Source organism: Protopterus annectens, chromosome 1.part1 (assembly GCF_019279795.1).
Source record: "Protopterus annectens isolate FY-2018-M chromosome 1.part1, PAN1.0, whole genome shotgun sequence".
Classification (NCBI taxonomy): Eukaryota; Metazoa; Chordata; order Ceratodontiformes; family Protopteridae; genus Protopterus; species Protopterus annectens.
In genome coordinates this window covers 1,887,033,565-1,887,054,831 of record NC_056726.1, presented here as the reverse complement: position 1 = coordinate 1,887,054,831, position 21,267 = coordinate 1,887,033,565, and positions in this window count along the sequence as shown.

The window sequence follows — 21,267 nt, the reverse complement described above, 5'->3', positions numbered from 1 at the left end:
AAGGAGTACAAGTATGCCTTGTATATCTGTTCTGCTTGTCCTAACATTGCATTTGCCTACCAACTATTTGCAAAACAAGAAAAGGTCATGTAAAAACATCAATGGCAGACAGTGGAGAAGCAGACATCTCACCCATGACAGAAAGCAAGCAAATACCAAACTGGTCTCCCAAATGTTCTATGTTTGGCAGAACAGTATCAACACCCTGTCCCTATGTGTCTGACTGTCATATATGGGCCTGTCCAGCTGTCAGAGACAGTGATGGTTTGGCAGCTAGGCCAGCATGTTGCTGCATAATAACATAGAAACATAAAATGTCTGACAACCACAGCAGATGTAGTGGTGCAATGATGGACAACCTGCCAGATAGGTATGCTCAGAGGTGTGAAGTCCATAACCTTGTGTGCGATGTTACGGCATTTACCCTGCTCACACCAGAATTACAAATACATAACAGCAGCCATTGTGAGTAGAGCTTGTGACAGGAATACAGAAGGATAAAAGAAACACACATATGGGGGAGGGGAACCACTGGCCAGACAAATGGAGAATGTGCACACCAGAACACATTTTGCAGTAACATAGGTGCCCTGCAGTGTGTGGAGGCAGTAAACATAACCTGCAAATATACAACACACACCCACATAAGCGGAGGTCCACAACAAATCAAAACCCCAAGCAAAGGACACCTCAGAGGCAAAAACGCATGAGACCTGCACAGACATACACACTACAGACCATGCATACTCCACACTCCACAAGGGTCTTGCAAACACTAAGGCCTTACCATACACACAACATATTACTCACAGAATACTCCACTGTGAGACACACAGATGTGCCACGCACCAGCTGGATAAGGAGAAATCCATGGTTACTTGTTTGTCAGGTGCCATAATTTGTCATATCACACATGCACTTGTGTCACCCTACAAGAGGTGCAGGTATCACTCTGACCTGGTCCATGGTAGTGTGAACGATGTCAGATGTACCTTCTGGACTATAGGAAAACAGATATGATTCAGCTTGCTGAATATGTGTCCCATGCAGGTATGTCCCTAGCTGTAAGCAGCATCCTGATGTCACCCAGAGTGATAGCTCAATACAAACAAAAAGTGATTGTCAGTAACACTTGGCTCTCTTACTTGTGTCATCCCAGGGGGTATCCACCACTGCCTGGAAGCCTGGGAACATATGAACGACAGAATGCACTGCCTTATCACAGATGGCCTACATCTCTCTCACCTGGCCTACAGGCCTCTGGAAAAGGCCCATGCCTCACACATAGTGCCTTTGTAGGGAATGTCATGGGGTCCATATTACCAATATAACACAGTCAACAAAATGCAAATGAAAGGCCATGCCGCCAAATGTTAGGAGCATACCTCTCAACCCCGTAGGGCAAGAAATCTGGACAAAACCATAAATAATGGGGGGATAAAGGCCCAAATAAAGGAACACTTTTTAAGTAGTGCTCTTATAATGTTAGAAATTTGATAAAATATCAGGGTTTGAATTAGCAGGGATTGTCTGAAGAGTATGAAGTCTGAAAGTCAAATGTCTCTGTCTGTATTGTCTGACTTCAACCCTGAGCGATTTGTAATAAATGTGCTTGAAAACCACTGTCTTATGGGAAACCAACCAGATATATGAGACATTAATCTGGACATTCTGTGCAAATCTGTACAGTTGAGAGGTATGGCTAGGAGTCTAAACTGGAAAATGCACTCATTGCAGGCAGTCGTAACCCTGGAAGATGGTGACATGCCTGCACTCACAGAAACTTGGCCCACAGCCATGTAGAGAAACACACATCCTTACCTGATCACTCATCCTATCACACAGCCAGAACCCAAAATGTGGGCAGCAAAGCCAAAGGAGGTGGAGTATAAATATATGTTAGACAGACCCACACCTCCAGGCTGGTCAAACAGTCTAACAAACACGAGACATTCCATGTACAGTCAACTGTTGACTAAGTCAAGATATACATGTAGATATAGATTTTACACAAACCATGGTATTAACCTATGGTGAGACATCACAATGTGTTAAAAATATAATTAAAAACAACTGGACGATGTTTAAAGGGAATACGGAGTTGCTTAAAAATATTGGTGATAGCCCTCAATTTACATATCGGGTGAATAGGAACCTAAAGAACCTTTTAGAAAATCCAACATCTGATAAAAGAAGTCTTAGAAGAGGTACTCACAAATGTGGGGCCTGTGATTATTGTAAATTTATCATTGACACTCCCTCTGTTTCACTTGGACCTAACCAAATAATAGTCAACTTTGTGGCAGGTACATGTACCTCTCAGGGCTTAATATATTTAGCGGTTTGTCAGACCTGTGGTCACTTTTATGTTGGAAAAACAGAAAGGCGTTTGAGTAGGAGAATATACGAGCACATGTATAGTATTTTGAGAAAGGATGACAACAACGCCCTATATAAACACACTAAAGTTAGCCATGATGACCATTTTTTTAGATTTGGTATTTTGGAAATTGTAGGTAAGAACTTTAGGGGGGGTGACTGGGGAAATCAGTTACTTCGGGCTGAGGTTAGATGGCAGTTGAGTTTAAATGCAACAGTTCCCCCAGGTTTAAACGAACACATCAGCTTAAAACCTGAATTGAGATATCGAGCAACACAGTTTTGATACTGGTTTTAACTTTTCATTCAACCTTGACAACCTCAATTTTTAAAAAAAAAAAACTTCATTTTTTAAAAAAACTTCATTTTTCAGAATAATACATTTTTTATTAGAAAGATTTTTTTATAATTGAATGAATGTTTTATAAGATAAATAGTTTTGTTTGGGGAGTTTAAGTTTTTAAGGTTAAAAACACACTGTCACTTTAATTTTGAATTGGTTCTTTTCAATTGATGGTACTAGGTACATATAAAAATGGTGTTAGTATCTACTATTAACTGTTCTGATGAAGTCTATCGACGAAAGCGCTTGACCTATCCTGTGGATTATTTTACCATTTCGGATTGTTGGATTGCTGACTCGTTTTGTGTACAGTGGATCATTTTATGTGGCCTGAATAAAGGTGTTTGTTGTATGGTGGTCGTAGGTTTTTGGCTCAAGGAGTGGTTCATTGGATGTTATTAGTGGTTGTTGCCAGTCTTTTACACACCTTTTTGGTTTACTATATATATATATATATATATATATATATATATATATATATATATATATATATATATATTTTTTTTTTTAAATTAACTAATTTTAACAATATTAGTGAAATTTTCTTATCTACTGTTTTAAGGGGTGGTGGTTGGTTTAAGATTTTTGAAGGGAACTGTTAGTGTGAATTGTTAATTAAACTGTTGGGTGTATTTAAGAATGTTGTTCTAGTAAGTCATTGTATCTGAAGAAGTTCACATTGCTGAACAAAAGTGCTAATAAAGGACTTTTTGGACATTAACCTAGTCCTTTTGTTTTTTTACTTTTGGATTCTCTTGGATTACATTTTGTATTTTGCAGTTTGCCTGTTCCCTTGGGTCCTGCCACAGTGCCTCTTTCATAAGTATGTATATTTGCAGGATACAGTATTTTGAGGCCTTACTCTCCAAGTAGACTGCCCATTGCAATATTTTACAATGGCTGGTGATGTTATTCACCTTAGAAGTACCTTGGGACACTCTTCATCCTATAATCTTTGTGGCACATGTGATAACTATGCAACACCATTATAGCATTAACTAGATAAGTAGGGGTTCTAAACACAATACTGGCAACTGTGACACTGTGTGTGTGTGTGTGTGTGTGTGTGTGTGTGTGTGTGTGTGTGTGTGTGTGTGTGTGTGTGTGTGTGTGTGTGTGTGTGAGAGAGAGACAGAGAGAGAGAGAAGCATATTCTCTGTGGCTGTTGTGTGTGTTGGTTATACCATTATAAGGTCTGTTGACTCCCTCACCATGACATCACTTTGCAGAGCTACTTAATGGCATCTGCTGTACATGCAACATGTTAAATGTACAGGCCATACTAGCCATCTGTACATACGTATATGGAATATCCAGGTGTTTGCAACCAATATGTTGTCTGTGATCCCTAACAATGGGCATTTATGAGACATATTGCCAAACTGTCAAAGTCACTGTAGTGACAGACGTTGCAGCAGCAGACCTTGTACCTGTCTGAAACATAAGGCTGATAGACAGTCTGTAACACTATCACTGTATCACATCACCTTGCAGCAGTCTACAGGCAGACATCAGGTGAATGCCATATATGAAGCTGGGGCAAACAGCAAACATTGGGCACACTTGTTACATATTGCCATGACACACATGGAAAATGGATAGCGGAACAGCTCATGCAATTGAATGTATCTTCTGAAGGGTATATGTTGTTACATGACAACAGCTGTCAACCTACAATGTCAGTCTGTCATGATTTTACTAGATGTAGGCCAGACAACCACATGTACATGACCGATGTGACTAAATCATGTGTCAGAAATCAGGACAATCTGCACACATATGCAGAGGTCAGAGGTATAGCCACCATCTGTTCCCATACCTCCTAAGCTGTTGGAACAAGGACTGTTTACAAAGCTATATATAATGGGGTGACAAAAGGCACATAATAGGGACACCTGTCAAATATTGCTCCTACAAACATATGACAGTGATAGCATACCAGGGTTTGCATTAGCACAGATGGTCTGAATGGTGTTAAGTGAGCAACTCATATTGTCTGCCATTATGTTATGACTGCAGCCCACAATGGTTTGGAAACAATTTGACAGACAGACACATGTGTATGAGGAAATGGACCACTGATATGTGGCATGCATCAGGACAGTCTGCGTAAACTTTACAGTTGAGAGGTATGTCTGAACCACCCTGCAGGTTTCAGTCCATGTTTGGCAAGGTGTAACCTGTGCTGACATCTGACACAGTTAAAAGAGGTCCCAGAGCTGTGAGACAAGACACATGTCATACAGTTCTGTACTGATTTCATAGAGAAGTGATTGCACATCAGAAGCACCTTAATGCCATGAAAAATACTGTAAGCGAAGGTAATGTCACACAAAGAAGGTGTCACACTAGCATACCAGAGGGCATCCTATGTGTTGCACTTGTTGCGGGCATGCTATGTGCTGCCAACTGTCACATTACCACAATGTGTGTCCCACACTCCACAATTGATAATGTCACACACGTATTACATGTTGCCTATGTGTATGCAATATGTAGACATGAGATGACTCTGTGACTACTGTGTGCCCACATGATAGATGGATCTGCTGGGGTTAGAGTCATGACTAGGCTTGTGAGGGACCTAGTGCCAGTACTCCAGTAACCTCCTCTGTATGTATGAGCCTGTGGTATGACACAACACTGAGGTGACATGTATGATGGCAAGCTGTGTGTGACAAGAGTATATATGCAAGGTCACACTGTCTTCCAACAGTGTCCCTCACCCACTGTTGCATGCATACACACCTGGTAAAGATGTACATATACAGCTGTACCTTGGCTATGAAATGGTTGATGGATTTCCACTCTGCCATACTCCACATTAGTAATGTCTGCAGGGCCACATCCTGCAGACACACAGGCACCTGGAACATAAACAGAATGCAGCATTTCAGACTGCATTCAGTCAGTGGTACTAACACCAATAATGCATAATGGCTAATAAGGTACATACACTTTAATGTGTACCCAGAACAAATGCAACCAGACAGCACCTAACACAGCATTACATAGCTACAATGTACTATACTTACTCTGTGCATTAGACCCATATTAGCATGTCCCTGCATCAGTGGTATGGATGACAGGGATGTAGCACAGGAATCATCATATGCACATCGTGTAGTGTGGGTTTGCCAGAGGCCTAGGCTGGACCATATGGTTGACATCATATGTGTGTGTGTTTGGAGGGATGTTCTATAAATGGGCCGTGCAGAGGTGCTGCGTGTATCTGGAGGTAACCTGCCTGTGATAGTGATGTGTGTGTGTTTGTATGTACACAGTCATGCCATGTGGCTGCCCTCCACATGGGTATGTTGGACAGCTGTAGAAAATATATGGCAGAGTGTGCAGATCATGGTCTCTGGACATGGAGATGGGAACAGGTCTTGCCAGGGGTCTCACTGGCACCACCAGGCCCAAGGTCAGATGCAGTACTACTCCTGAATGGTGACTGCTGGCTGCTGGATCCATGTCCCTGATGGGACCGGCCAGGACCACATGTCCATAGCCTGCTGCATTGTGGTGTGGATAGCACCCCACTTTGATAGTGCTGGAGGTACTGCAGCTATGGGAGTGTGAAGGTGCATGGCCTTGTAGACCTTCAGCTGATTGTGGTGCTGGCATAAGTCTACATGGCTGCCGCCCATCTCCCACCACACACTACAGCACAGACATTCCACGGTCAAGGAGTTCCAAGGTCTCACCCCACCATCGATTCATGACCTCAGTATTGTCATGTATGGCCTCAGCAATGTCATGTAGTTCGCCACATACACCAGGAAGATGTCCATCCAAGACCCTGAGTTTTTGTCTGGTATTGTGATCAGTACATGCCTGTGCCTCCATGATGATCTGAAACATGCTTCTGGTGACACATGCTGTAGCATTTGCAACAGGGGCTTGATGGGCAGCAATCCTCCTTCAAGCACCCCTGTCCATCCACCTGTGTGGGACCTCATCTGCACTCTGGCTATGGCTAGTGTCTACACTCACACTTGCTATAGTCACCACCCATCAACTGTCCATTATCTGTGGCCACTGAGGATGGGGTATGTGTGTGCATTGTGACTGTGTGCAGGGACATTCTGGTCAATAGTGGGATGGCAACCAATTGCACAGATTCAGCCCCTGACAACCCCAACTGTGCCTCACTATGATCAACATCATCGTCAGAGTCTGCAGAGACACTGACATCAGGTTCTGAGCGGGAGAGACCACAACCCCCATCACCACCTGTGAGGGGAAGACAACATATGTAAATTAATACCTGCACTATAAGGTTGTAAGGTTGGCTGGTATACACACACACACACACACACACACACACACACGCACACACACGCACACACACGCGCACACACACACACACACACACACACACACACACACACACACACACACACACACACACACACACACACACACACACACACACACACACACACAGTTGTGGTGCCAGGAAGGCATTACACAGACTTCACAATATCCAAATGGTGACATGCACGACACGCAGTCAGACCACAACATACACACTCTGGCCAGGCCCTCAATATCATGCAGCGCAGTCATTTTCACTCCATATTACTATTAATATACACCTCTGGGATACGTGAGTAGTGTTAGTAGGTGATGGGCCTTCACCTAGCACACACTGCACCCATGTACACTTTATTAGTGTTAACCTGTATAGCACAGTGGCAACTCCTACAGAACATACCTCACAAATATACAGAGTTTCACAGAATGTCTAGATTTATGGCTCATACTTTTGCTCTATTCCTTATAAATCCTGTGTTTGTCTGACACATTACTGGGATGATTTGACGTCACTAATTAATGACATAAGTTTGAGTTTCAGACTTCAAAACCTACAGTAAATGTGTGTTAAAACAAATCCTGTTACACCAACAACTTTCTAAGCTTACAGTGGATATAATATGTGTACACACCCCTGTTAACACGCTAGGTTTTGTAATATATAAAATGAGACCACAATAAATAATTTCAAAACATTTCCCACCTTTATTGTGACATATAACCTGTGCAATCCAATTGATAAACAAACAAATGTGTTAGATGTAAAATATAATAAATGAAATATGTACAATAGGCTGGTTGCATAAGTGCGCACACTCTTAAACTGATACTTTGTTGAAGCATCTTTTTATTTAATTACAGCATTCAGTTTTCTTTAGAAGGAGTCTATCAGCATGGCACATCTTGACTTGGCAATATTTGCACACCCTTCCTTGCTAAAGCCCTCCAACTCTGTCATATTGCAAGGGTATCTCTTGTGCACAACCCTCTTCAGGTCACACTGCAGATTTTCAAAGTTAGGTCTGGGCTCTGGGTGGGCCAATCCATAACCTTGATTGTGTTTTGGTGAAGCCATTCTTTTGTTGATTAGGATGTATACTTTGGGTCACTGTCGTGTTGAAAGGTGAAAATCCTCTTCATCTTCAGCATTCTGCAGATACCTGAAGGTTTTGGGCCAAAAGTGACTGGTATTTGGAACTGTTCATAATTACCTCCACCTTGACTAAAGCCCCAGTTCCAGCTTATGATTAGCAGCCCCAAAGAAGGACACTGCCAACACCATGCTTTATTGTAGATATAGTGTTCTTTTGGTGATGCAAAATGTTGTTTGTGCACCAAACGTACCTTTTGAAATTGTGGCCAAAAAGTTCAACCTTGGTCTCATTATACCATAACACATTTTCCCACATATGTTTAGGAGACTTGATGTATTTTTATTTTTTTTTTGCAAACTGTAGCCAGGCCTGGATGTTTTTCTGTGTTAAGAAAGGCTTCCATCTTCCAACCCTACCCCATAGGCCAGACAAATGGAGAATACAGGAGATTGTTGTCACATGTAGTACACAACCAGTATTTGCCAGAGATTTCTGCAACACCTTTAGTTTTGCTGTAAGTCTCCTAGAAGCCTCCCAGACTAGTTTTTGTCAAGTCTTTTCATCAGTTTTGGAGGGACATCCAGTTATTTGCAATGTCACTGTTGTCCCATATTTTCTCCACCTTTTGATGACTTTCCTCATTGTGTTGCATGGCAAATGCAATGCTGTGGTAATGTTTTTGTACCCTACTCCTGACTGATACCTTTCAACAATGAGATCCCTTTGATGCTTTGTAAGCTCTCTGCGAACCATGGCTTTTGCTGTACAAGGCAAATGAGTAAATGTCAGGAAAACCCTACTTGGACAGCTGACCATTATTTGGTGTTTGTAAGCTCTCTGTGAACCATGGCTTTTGCTGTACAAGGCAAATGAGTAAATGTCAGGAAAACCCTACTTGGACAGCTGACCATTATTTGGTGTTTACTCAGAGTCTCTTTAATTGATGGCACATGTGTACCGAAGCAGACTGAATGCTGTCATTAAGTCATAGGGTGTTTCAACAAAGTATTAGTTTAAGGGTGTGCACTTATGCATCCAGCTTATTGTGAGCTTCTTAATTTTCATATCTGGTCCCCTAACAGATTTGTTTGTTTTTCAATTGAATTATACAGGTTATAGGTCACATTAAATGTGAGAAAAGGTTTGGAATGATTTATTGTAGTCTCATTTTGTTTATGTCACAAACACTTGGCATCTTAACAGGGGTGGGTACACTTTTTATATCCACTGTATAAGAGTAATATTTACAATATGTCCCTATTTTTGGGCCTTTGTCCCCCCATTTTGTCAGTCTCTGTCCAGATTTTTTGCACTGACAGGTTGTGAGGTATGCTGCACAAAAGTTACATCTCCTGCAAATAGGCCCCTGTGGTGACTACTGTGATGAAATGCAGTGAACCCCTCCACAAGTGAACATTCACATATCGCAATATGGCTAGGAGTGACAGTTGTGTGCATGGTACAATGCATGCCCTTAACATGCCTGGGGTACTAGTGAACCACAGCAGGACAATTCCATACTCACCAGCTTCAGGCTGCTGTCCCACATCCAGACCAGATAGACCTATGTAGTTCGGGGACAGAGGTATTGTCAGCAGACTCACACGTGACATTGGCACAATATGAATGCAGCTTTTCTGCACATTTACAGTACAAGCTTCAATACTACACAATTTGCTGTCCACCATAGATTTGCATTTGTGTGCATTACAAAAACCCACCCACAACTGCATTTCCACCTGACATATGCATCTAGATACTCTATGGATGCCAGTATGGCTACTACACTATTCAATTGATATCCACTGGGGCCTTACCTGCATGCTCCTCGCTGGTTGTCTGGGTGCCACCCACCTCCACAATGTGGGTGTTTTCACTTTGATGTTGGTGTGTGGTGGTTGCACTAAGGTTGGCAAGGGGCTCCTTGGTGGGTGTAAGTGGGGCCTGCATGTCAAAACCCCCACCTGTGGCTGTGTGGTCCCTGGCCACAGCAGCAGCCCTTCACCGGGCATGGTGGATTAGGTCGGTTGCACGATGCCTGACCTGCTTGTATGCTCATGCGTGCAGGCTGACACTGTTTACCCTTTGGACGAGGTCATCCCACAGGGCAGTCTGTTTCTGCAAATGTTGTTGGCTATGGCGAAACATGACACCATAGTGCTGGAGTATGCTGTTGATGATCAGAGCAGTTCCAGCCTCTGTGTATGATGGCTGTCTGGTGCGATGTATTGTACCTGAAAGACATAAACAGAAAAACACCTCACAGGACCTCATACATTTGTCAACATTATTTGCAGAACCTGCACATCAACATTGACTAGCACTATCTACCACTTGCAACCACATCATACCTCTGTCAGCTATCAGCATAGTATGAGCTTGCATTGCACTCCTGGTGCTGATGTGTCATGTTACCCCCCCCCCCCCACCATGAGGGCCAGTATATTGCATAATCATCCAATCCATTTATCATTCATTTCTGTGTAGAGGGATTACAGTGGCTGTCTTCCATGCAGATGGGGTGTGGATGGTGCTCAGGCTTTGTTTGACTACAGTGTGTAATGGAGCTGGGAGCACATACCTGAGTTCACGTAGGATGCTGACAGGGATGTTACCAAGTCCCATGAGGACTTCAGTTTGTTGCCTTTGAGTAGGCATTATGGATCTGCTCCGTGATAATGAGGAGAGGGGTGCGGGTGCTCTGCATATCCACCTATATTGATTGGGGGACAGGGGCAGTGACGTTTTTTCTTAACCTGTCTGCAGCAGGTTGGCTATAGCTATGGCATGAATGTATGTGGTGTGATTGACCACCAGTGGGATGGGTTGTTGCCTCTGAGTTTGAAGACATATATGAAGACTGCCTTGTGATTGGCCTTGGCAGAGTGGATGTGTCCAATTTGTACTCATAGTTAGCCATACTGTGATTCACCTATGACCTTATATGCTTGTTCAGCCTAAGGTGAACATGCGTCTAAGTTGTTGCCTGCACCTACTTGGCCATGTACAGCCAATATAGCAACCTATTATGTGGTCTGTGTATTGCTGCTGTCCACCAAAGGGGATTACTCTACATTGGTGGAGGTGGGCTTTACTAGTCAGGTGTTGCTGAGACCATGCAGCTATGTAGGTGCTCATATAGCTGTTTGTCATAGGCATGGACACGAGGTCATAACACAGTTGGACAGCACCAATTTTAACCTGATAATCATGCTTATTCTAGTACCCATTTATGTGTCAGGGCAATGCAACAACCAGTAGCTGTAGACATTTCTGTCTGTTGGATGCACTGTAACTCAGATTACACACATGTACAATATGTACAGCTTATTTACCTAACTACTTGCAACTAATGTTGGTTGTTATGTGGCTTCCAGCTACACCTACTCATACATACATATCCACATGTGATTCCTGATATACATTTCTGTTCTATGTAAGTATGGCACACTGTATTTACACTCTTGCTGCTCAGTCATACCTTCCAACTTATTAGAGCAGGACATCTGGATGATGGCACACATAAATGGGGGGCAAAGGCCCAAAAATAGTGACACTTTATTAATATTGCTGTAACATACTTAAGTCAGTTGATAGCAGAGTAGGCTTTGCATTCACAGAAATACCCTGCAGGATATCCAACACTCATAAGTATGATATTATGTTCTGATGTCAGTGTTCACAGATTTTCTAATGATTTGCCAGACATAAAACAACTCTATGTGTAAATGACTACAAATATTAGGCACACATGTGGTTAGTGTGCAGAACACTGGACAGTTGAATGGTATGAGCGGAGTATATCACATGTAGTTCTGCACACACTTGTGTGACAGTAGTTTACTATGCACATAGCCTGTATAGGTCTCTTAGATTTGCAAGACAAACGTGTATTATAGTTGTATTCACAAGTAACATATGGATATTTACAACATCCTAGTAGTTGGTCTAGCAGTGTCATGGTCAGTATTGTTTAACAGATACTCCAGTAGTGGTCATATGTGAGGTGTCCTTTTCTGGGGTGATTCAGGGGCCTGAGCTGTGATCTATGTCACTGCAGACAGAACCGGATGCTATGGCCATAGGTGCTGATCAGCAATATATCAGTACAGCAAGTCTTGTTGAGACATATTTGTTTAACTTCCTATTTCCTGTTATTGCATACCCCCTACTGCATTCCATTACATGCTTACTTGTTTCACATACCTGTTCTTTTTTTCCCAAATAGTCCTGAATAGTTAGTTTGTTTGGTTGTTTCTCTCTCTCTCTCTCACTCTCTCTCTGTCTACTTACACAGAGGTATAGACCTGTTTTGCATAGGCAGCTGCTTGCCTTTTGTAGGTAATGCTCATGAGCAGGTGATGGCCTGTGCACCAATTGGTGTCCCCCACTTGCTAATTGCACACAGAACAGCTGTGTTGTTATTCCAATAGCCAATGGCATGGCAACACACTCCTATAACTGAGTACTTCATGTGGGTGTTGCCCCTCTTCCTTGCCAGTGCGAAGGACATCATGGAGGTGGGTGAGCTACAGCATTACAGAAGGTAGGTGGGAATACCTCTTACAACAAGATTTGTGGAAACAGCCTAACAAAATGGGAAGAAGGTTCCAGACTTAGGAACAGAATGTAAGTATTGCTGTTATACAATTGAAACAATGCTATTTTAACAGGGTTTCTCTGGACATGTATTTTCTGCATGATTTTAAGTCTGACAGTGTGATGTGGATGACATAACACTCAACTGAAGGGCTATCTGCAGAATGGCTAGAGGTTTGCCTGTTATGTTTGGACGGTTCCCCAGACAGTTTTTGTTCTTGGCAAATTAGTAGGATACTCTTGGGAATGCAGTCAGTAAATGCTAACATACATTTGTGTTTCTGACTTCATATCCCTCAGAAAAGATATGTTACAATGAACCCTGTAACACCAGCAACTTTCTCATTTTATAACAGCAATATTTGCAATATGCCCCTGTTTTTTTACCTCTGTACCCCAATTATGTCAGGCTTTGCCCAGATGTCATGCACTAAGAGGTTGATAGGTATGGTATAACATTATTTAGTGCCTTTATTCCTGATATCATCCTAGTGATGTAGAAGACTCCCAGACATGTTACGAGGAAGCGGCTATATATATATATATATATATATATATATATATATATATATATATATATTTATATGGCCAACGCCTGGACATTCTGTGGGAATGTGTACAGTTGAGAGGTCTGTGTATGTCTTGCCATTGTTAACAGACTGTCAGTCTTGTGTAGCAGTGTGGTGTGTAAATGTTAGCTTTACTGTGTAGGGAGGGAGGTACATCTTAGTGTCATGGGCCCTTTCTATCTGACTGTGCATGCTGCTCTAGTTTCTGGTGGTCTATAGGCTGTATATGTTTGTATGGACAGACTAAGACATGTCCTGTACCACCTCAGGATTCCTACTACACTGTGAATTGGGGCACTGTATGTACGGGTAGTGTGTGAGTGGCAAAGAGGATATTTTTGTTCACACAGTCATTGTACTCTAGTGTTCAGTTGGCTTACTGGTATGTCACTGTGACCGTGGTGCAATTGGTTGTGGGTATGCACTTTCACACCGGTGTCTGTTTTTCACTACTGTTACATCCCTGTAGAGCTTGAAATATTTGCAAATGCATGTGTATGTCCCCAGAGCTGATTTGGGGTAGCGTTGTGTCGGTCTGACTGTAGTTTGGATGGTGCTTAGTGACATGCTTGGCAGCTCAGTGTAGTTTCCCTAATGTTATGTTATGTTCAGATATTCGTACAATGTCCAGTTGTGTGGCTCATATCTTTGGTCAGGTCCCCATAACTGTTGTGTATTTATGATAAATCAGTGGGATGATGTGAGGATTGAGGTCACTAACTTATGAGAAGCAATTGAGTCTCAGACTTGTGATATTTCAGTCTATATGTTAGAACAGATGGTCTTATTGCAGCAACTCTCTCAGCTTATCTAATCATGTACAGTGGCGGCTGGTGACTTCAAATCAAAGGGGGGCTGCAGGAGACAGCTGAATGGGTGGGGTCAATGGGAAGGGGTGCAGCCAACTAGAAAGAGGAGGAGCTATGTTCAAAACCACAAAAACTAACTAAATACACTGCTGTGGGTGCCAAACCGTCATTATGAGAGTCCAATCAAGACAAAATGAAGTGTAGAAGAATAAAAATATTTCAATGCATTGGCTGCATGACAGCTTACTTAATATCTAGATGGGAAAAAAAAGGTTGTGAGGCATGAAAAAATGAATTACTTTTTTAAATACATTAATGGAATGCCAGTCAAAATCAAGTATAAGTAAAACAAGCAGCACTCAACTCAAACCACTTCTTGCACTGCAGTTCTAATTATAATTTATATTCAGCTTTAGTAAAGTACCAAGTAACATACTGAAAGTAGAAATCTCTGATGCCCCCACTTTTAAAAATGTTCCTTATCCAAAAAAAGACCTGCTGCCTGACAATTATCTACTTGTTTCATGGGAAAAACATGATCAAAGTAAAAAATGAAAAGCCAACAAGAAATAAGCTCAAGATACATTGCTTAAAAGGATTACTGTACAGGTTATTGACCACATGATTGGCATTCTGTTTAGTTTACATGTAAAGCCTGCAGAGATGAGTGGAAGTCTCCAAGTGTAATGAGCTTCTTAAAATAATGTAATCCTGTCCTTTATTACAAATACTGTCATATGCATTTCAATACCCAAGGCTTATACATTATCTAGTTAAGTATTCTCTACATGGCAACAACAGAAAGGCTTTCAATACTGGCAATTCTTTAACAGTATGCTTATTAAAGCTTACTTGCATCTTACAATCTCAGCCAAGCTTACCTGATGGTCATTAAAGTATTGCTACTTAAAAACAGAGCAACAGGCACTTTGAGTAATAAGCATAAATCAACAGTACAAAAAATATGACAGAAACCAGACCATTCTGCAAAAATCAAGGACAGATGAAAAACCACTCTAGTACTTGTGTCTACCTTGGATGGGGCGATACCCTGCACATTTACACTGCATAACTACTCCTTGCCTTGCTTCGACACATCCAGAGTCACTACATGGGGGAGTGGGGTGCAACAAGTATGTCACAATTTGAAATGACTCTGGCTGACTGTGATGACCCTGACACATTTGTCATACCTCTCAACCTCAGAGCAAGAAATCTGGACAAAGCCATACAAAGAAGTGGGACAAAGGCCCAAAAACAAGGACAATTTTTAAAATATTGCTCTTATAAACTTAGAAAGATAATAAAATAGGTCTGAATGGTATGAAATCGGAAACTCAAAATGTCTGTCATTATTTTCTAAATTCAGTCTTTAATGATTTATCACTAATTTGCCAAAAAAATACAATTTTATGAAAAATGGACCAAAAATGTGATGTAAAAATATAAAATAGCCACACAATACAGCTGGGAACCTGTCAAAGAATGGACACTTTAATATTAGTACTGCTAACTTGCGCAGCTGACAAAATAAAAGAATCTACATGCATTTCTGAATAAAAGTAATCTATAACTATGATTACAGTTATTACTTAATTGTAAACCCTCCATGTTTTCTTCCAAAATTGCTATTTTGCGGAGGGATTATTAGGGGAAGAGCAACATTTTGAGCCAAAATCAGGGACAGTTGAGAGGTTTGGCTATGCCAAATTCTATAAAGGAACCCACTGTGAGACAACTGGATGTGGACAGATGGCAGTATGGAAGTTTAGCTGCAGTGGCACATTTCTATAAGTTATGATTATATCATGGTTTAGTATGCACCAAGCACTTCCCACATTACTTTACATTTTGCATTAATAAAGGCTTTGCCCACAGCACACAGGTTTCAGTGTACCACTTTGATGCCCACTTGGCATCCTATTCTAGGCACATGTTACAGTGTTAGTTGTATGTACCTCTCAACCTGTTAATGCAGTAAATCTGGACAAGGTCAAATATATTGGGGGAACATATAAACAGTACTAAAAATGCTCTTGTATAAACCGAGACAGTTGATAGAACAACAAGTCTTACTTTAGCATGCATTGGTTATGAAGTCTGAAACTCGTGTGCCATTATTTAGTGACTTAATTCCTAAATGATTTGCCAGAAAACCACACATTTTATGAGGAACAAACCAAAAATAAGAAGCAAAAATCTATTCATTCTTTGAAAATCTGGACAGTTGGGAGGTATAGTTCAGCTGGGGCTGTCTATGTTTGCTGCCCTTCCCCCTCACAAAATCATGGTTGAATGGAGCCTCCTCCTGCAGCCATTCCAATGATCCATTACTTGGCTATTTCACTCCATTTACCATAAACACTAATGTGCATACTGATTTACTTCTATGATGATTTGGACTTCATTTGAAAGTTTTATTTTGCATTTTACAGCACAAACACTAAGACATCTGCTAAACAAACTTGGCATTAAAACTTCTCTGCCCTTGAAACTCACATTCATTGAAACAGCATTGAAACCCACATTCAAAGAAAATACATTTTACCAGTGGCAGATAAAGATTAATTCTGGGCTGTTTTCAAATCACAGGCCCCTTGCATATGAAACATACATGTGCGCTTTGATACACCTTCCTATTGTTTTGAACATTTTTCCAGTAAACAATGAAACAAAATGCATACACCAGTAATGACAAAACTGCCCAATTCAGAACATTTCCATCATAAAAGTCTACTCAAACTTCTACAGTCCACCATTATCAGTAAATATGCACAATTCTGCAGTCCACCATTATCAGTAAATATGCACAATCTCTGAAGTAAAAAAGTCATCTAAATAATTCCACATTAAATAAATCTGTAACTAATGAAGAGGTTGCTGCTAGAAAAAACTTTTATATTTCATGGTTTCATCGAAAAATAAAGTGTCTGATGCCTCTGAAGAATAAATTGCCTATATTACATTAAAAATGATAAGCTAGTAATATTGCAATAGGAAATTGATGGTAAACAGATAACAGGCTCATAGTTAATACCTTAACTTTTTTAGTACAGCAGCATTCACCCATTGTGGGAGTAGAACCAACAACCTTCTGCATCAAAAGCAAATACACAACCTGTTGTGCTATTAACATTGGAAGCTGACTTTCCATAAGCAGCACTAAACTTCTCTTCCCCTGCAGCTCTCAGCTCCTTGTAAAATCTACTCAATACTTGACTGCATCTCAACTTAGCAGCACAAGAAATCTGGAAAAAAGCCAAGTTCATTGGGGGGGGGGGGGGTTCAAAAGGCCAAAAACCAGGGACACATTAAACATTACTTATATAATCTTGGAAAGTTGTAGAAAATTCTGTGTTACCACCATACATTTTACTGCCAAGGTCTCTGTGCAAAACAGTCAGAGCAACATACCACTACGCCATATCAGCTGCTTTGTGAAAGGGAGGAAGACTGAAACTTAAATGGCTATCATTTAATGAATTCAGTTCTCACAATAGCTGTCAACCTCTTAGCACAAAACACCTGGACAAACCCAGTAATGAGGGAATACAGCCCTCAGACATATTCAGTGAATTCAGTTCTTGCCATAGTTGTCAGCCTTAGCACAAAAAACCTGGACAAAGCCAATAATGGGGTAATACAGTCCCCAAAATAAGGACAAATTTCAAATATTCATCTTATAAACTTAGAAAATTGCTAGAATTAAAGGTCATGTTACTATGTATTTTCTGAAGAATATGAAGTCTGAAATTCAAATGCCTGTCAATTTTATTTAACATTTGTTAATCAGGACAATCTCACTTGGAACAAAAAAACAATTTTCAGCAGAGGCCCAGGAAGAAATAATGCAGACATGTCTTTATAACATGGGAGGACACAAAAGCAAACCCGCACAAACACAGGAAGAAGATGCAGACCCCACACAGAAGGCACCCCAGCCAAGAATCAAACCCAAGAACCTGCAGCCATACAGCAACAATACTATCACTGCACCATCAAATATCAAGCACTGCAGTATTTAGAAACCACAGATATTATATGGAAAAGATCAGATCAAATATGAGACAAAAATCTGCACTTTTTTTTTTTACAAATGGTGGTGGGTAGGGAATTCAGGTCCTTAACACCTGCATACAAGGTACAGGGTTCAAGCCTGAGTATCTCTACCCAACACCATTTGTTCTCTAGCCACCAGTATATAATAATAGGGGCATTTTACACACACATACACATTTGCTTTCCTTCATATTTTCTTGCACCTTATTTGGGAGCTTGCATCCTGCAAGACATATGAAAAATAGCAAATGTCTTGAAATTTTAGGAATCTTAGCAAGGTGTATTTAAGGTAAATAGCTATTTCTTGTAGCTTTCTGGCAAAACTTGTGAGGAAATTGAAGCACCACTCAAACTGGTAAGAACAGAATTGGATAGCAATTGGAGTACAGGCTGCAGATCACACACATCCCCAAAGACATTTTCTATTTCGGTTTTTGCACCAGTCACAGAGTAATGCCTGGTGAACTTTTCTCATATTGTGCCCTTTGCCTCATCACAGAAACAGCAGATAAACTGTTAATGAGCTAACCTGCCGTACTTAATCTTATTTTCATCATTGATCATCTTATCCAGCTCGCTAACATTTCTAAGTATGAATCGTTCAATTGAGAGTAAGAAGAAAAGTAAAATAAACTATGGATACTGCTTTCAAGTGCCACATTATGAGGTGTGACAGTAATTTTATTGCACTTTAAACTCCTCCGTGCTCCTGTTGGATGCCAGTTTTCCATAGCTGTAATGAAATTTAGAAGCACAAATTCAATATAATTTATAGGATCTACTATTTATAATTGTGTTCTCGTGCAATGGATGCATAATTAATCAACCCAAAATTTCTGAAACCTTTGGAGGTCACAATTCAAAACGGGCACTCTGATGGTCATTAAACATACACTTTTTCTGCTGGAGCAAACTCCCATACTCCCCCCCACACACATGCAGACAAGCTCCAACACCTACATAGCTACAAACTGCTGAATGCCCCAAACTTGTGGAAAAGGGAGAAAAACACAGTTGGGCATCATCACAGGTTATATGAAGCTCCATAAGCTGCAAAAAATAAAACTCATTGCTCCATTTGCTTTTACTGTGTTTTACACTTGCTTGCAGTATCACATTTTATCTTGTGTCACATATTTTGTCCACTTATCACACAATGCATCTCACATTTTGGTAAAGTGGGGTTGACAAGTTAGGGAGTTAGTATGGTCATTTGTCATGAGTTAGTCTGGTGCAAGGAAGCTAGAAACCACATCAGTTTTATAATAATAACCTGACACACACACACACACACACACACACACACACACACACACACACACACACACACACACACACACACCAGCCCAAAACACCCTACCTGGTACTCCAGCGACCGAACAAACACCTATCCAGCAAGTCCACAATCCAAACAACTACCTGCTGCCTTTGTCCCGAAGCCTGTGCAGTTGACCGAACACCTACCCGGTAATCCAGCAAGCCCACAAACTCCAGCGACCGAACGAACACCTATCCAGCAAGCCCACAATCCAAACACCTACCTGCCGCCTTTGTCCTGAAGCCCGCGCAGATGCACAATGACAGTCCCGCGAGAGCAGCTCAGTCCTCCTCATTGGCTCAGACTGCGGCTGAAGCAGTCCGGAGCTCCTCTATTCTGTGAGGTTGTCACCACACAGATTTCTGGTATCTCACAGAAATGATTGCTGGGTACCTCTTAATCCATATCCGGACTGCCGATAAAGGCAGTCTGAGTTCAAATTAATTTTTTGTTTTGCAGATTTTTTTTCTGTTTTTCTAGGTGGGAGGGCTGCAGTCCATCAGTCCGATAGGACGAGCCACCCCTGATCATGTATTTCAGATATGTCACTATTATCATGTCTTTGTCCCCCCACTTTTTCAGCCTTGGTCCAGATTCATTGCACTAAGGGGTTCTGAGCATACCTGTCAACTGCCAGGAGTTTCACAGAATGTGTAGATGGTTGTCTTATATTTTTATTTTGTTACACAAATTCTTTGTATTTGTTTGGTAAATCAATGTGATGATCTGAGGATTTATGTCAGTAAATAATGACAAACATTTCAGTTTCAGAACTCATATCCTTCAGAAAATATATGCAGACACAAACCGTGTTAGTCTAGCAACTTTCTAAGTTTATAAAAGTGATATTTAAAATATGTTCCTATTTTTGGCCCATTGTCCCCCCATTCTGACAGTCTTTATCCATATTTCTTGTACTAAGGGTTGGGAGGGTGGCCTAATGGTTAAGGTGTTTGCCTTACAAACACAAGATGCAGGGTTTGAGTCTCACAAAGGATAATTGGCTAGGCTTAAAATGGCTTGCAAGGGCAGTTAGCTTAGTACCAACCTATGAACCTAAGATGTTGAGAAGTATGATTCTGAGGTATAACTGCACTGCAAGTTATATATATATATATATATATATATATGTGTGTGTGTGCATGTATATATATATGTGTGTGTGCATATATATATCTATCTTTAGACTTTATATATATATAAGTATCACCATACACACACACACACAAACATATATGTGTGTGTGTGTGTATTTATATATACAAAACATGAGTGATTTCACAGAGTTTTTCCCTACTGTTGAATGCCTCTACTGCACGATATGTTTGAAAAAGCATCAGAGATTCCTACAGTTCAAATGGTGTAGTGGTACATTGTTCTGACTATAGTGTACAGGGCCCTGGGCTTGAGACCTGCCTGGACTGTCTATTTTGCTGCTGGGAAGAACAGGGGCTGATGGAGACAGAATGATTAAAACAGTTTTAAGCAGCTTTAAGTGGGTTTGTGTGATTTTTGCATGAACCTAAGCGATGCTTTCAGTTTGTTACATCCTCTTAGCTTCACTTAAGCTGTGCTTAAAGGGCTAGATGTTGAGCAGTGCTTAGTGGTGTGCAATTCCGTTAAGCTGAGCTGACCACTGCTTAGAATTCACATCTAATCAATGCTTAACCTGTCTAAGCAGAGCTGCTTTCCATTGGTCAGTTTTTATATTAATAAAATAGCAAGATGGTATATTAATTCATCATTACTGACCTATTATTAAGTGTATATGATGTAC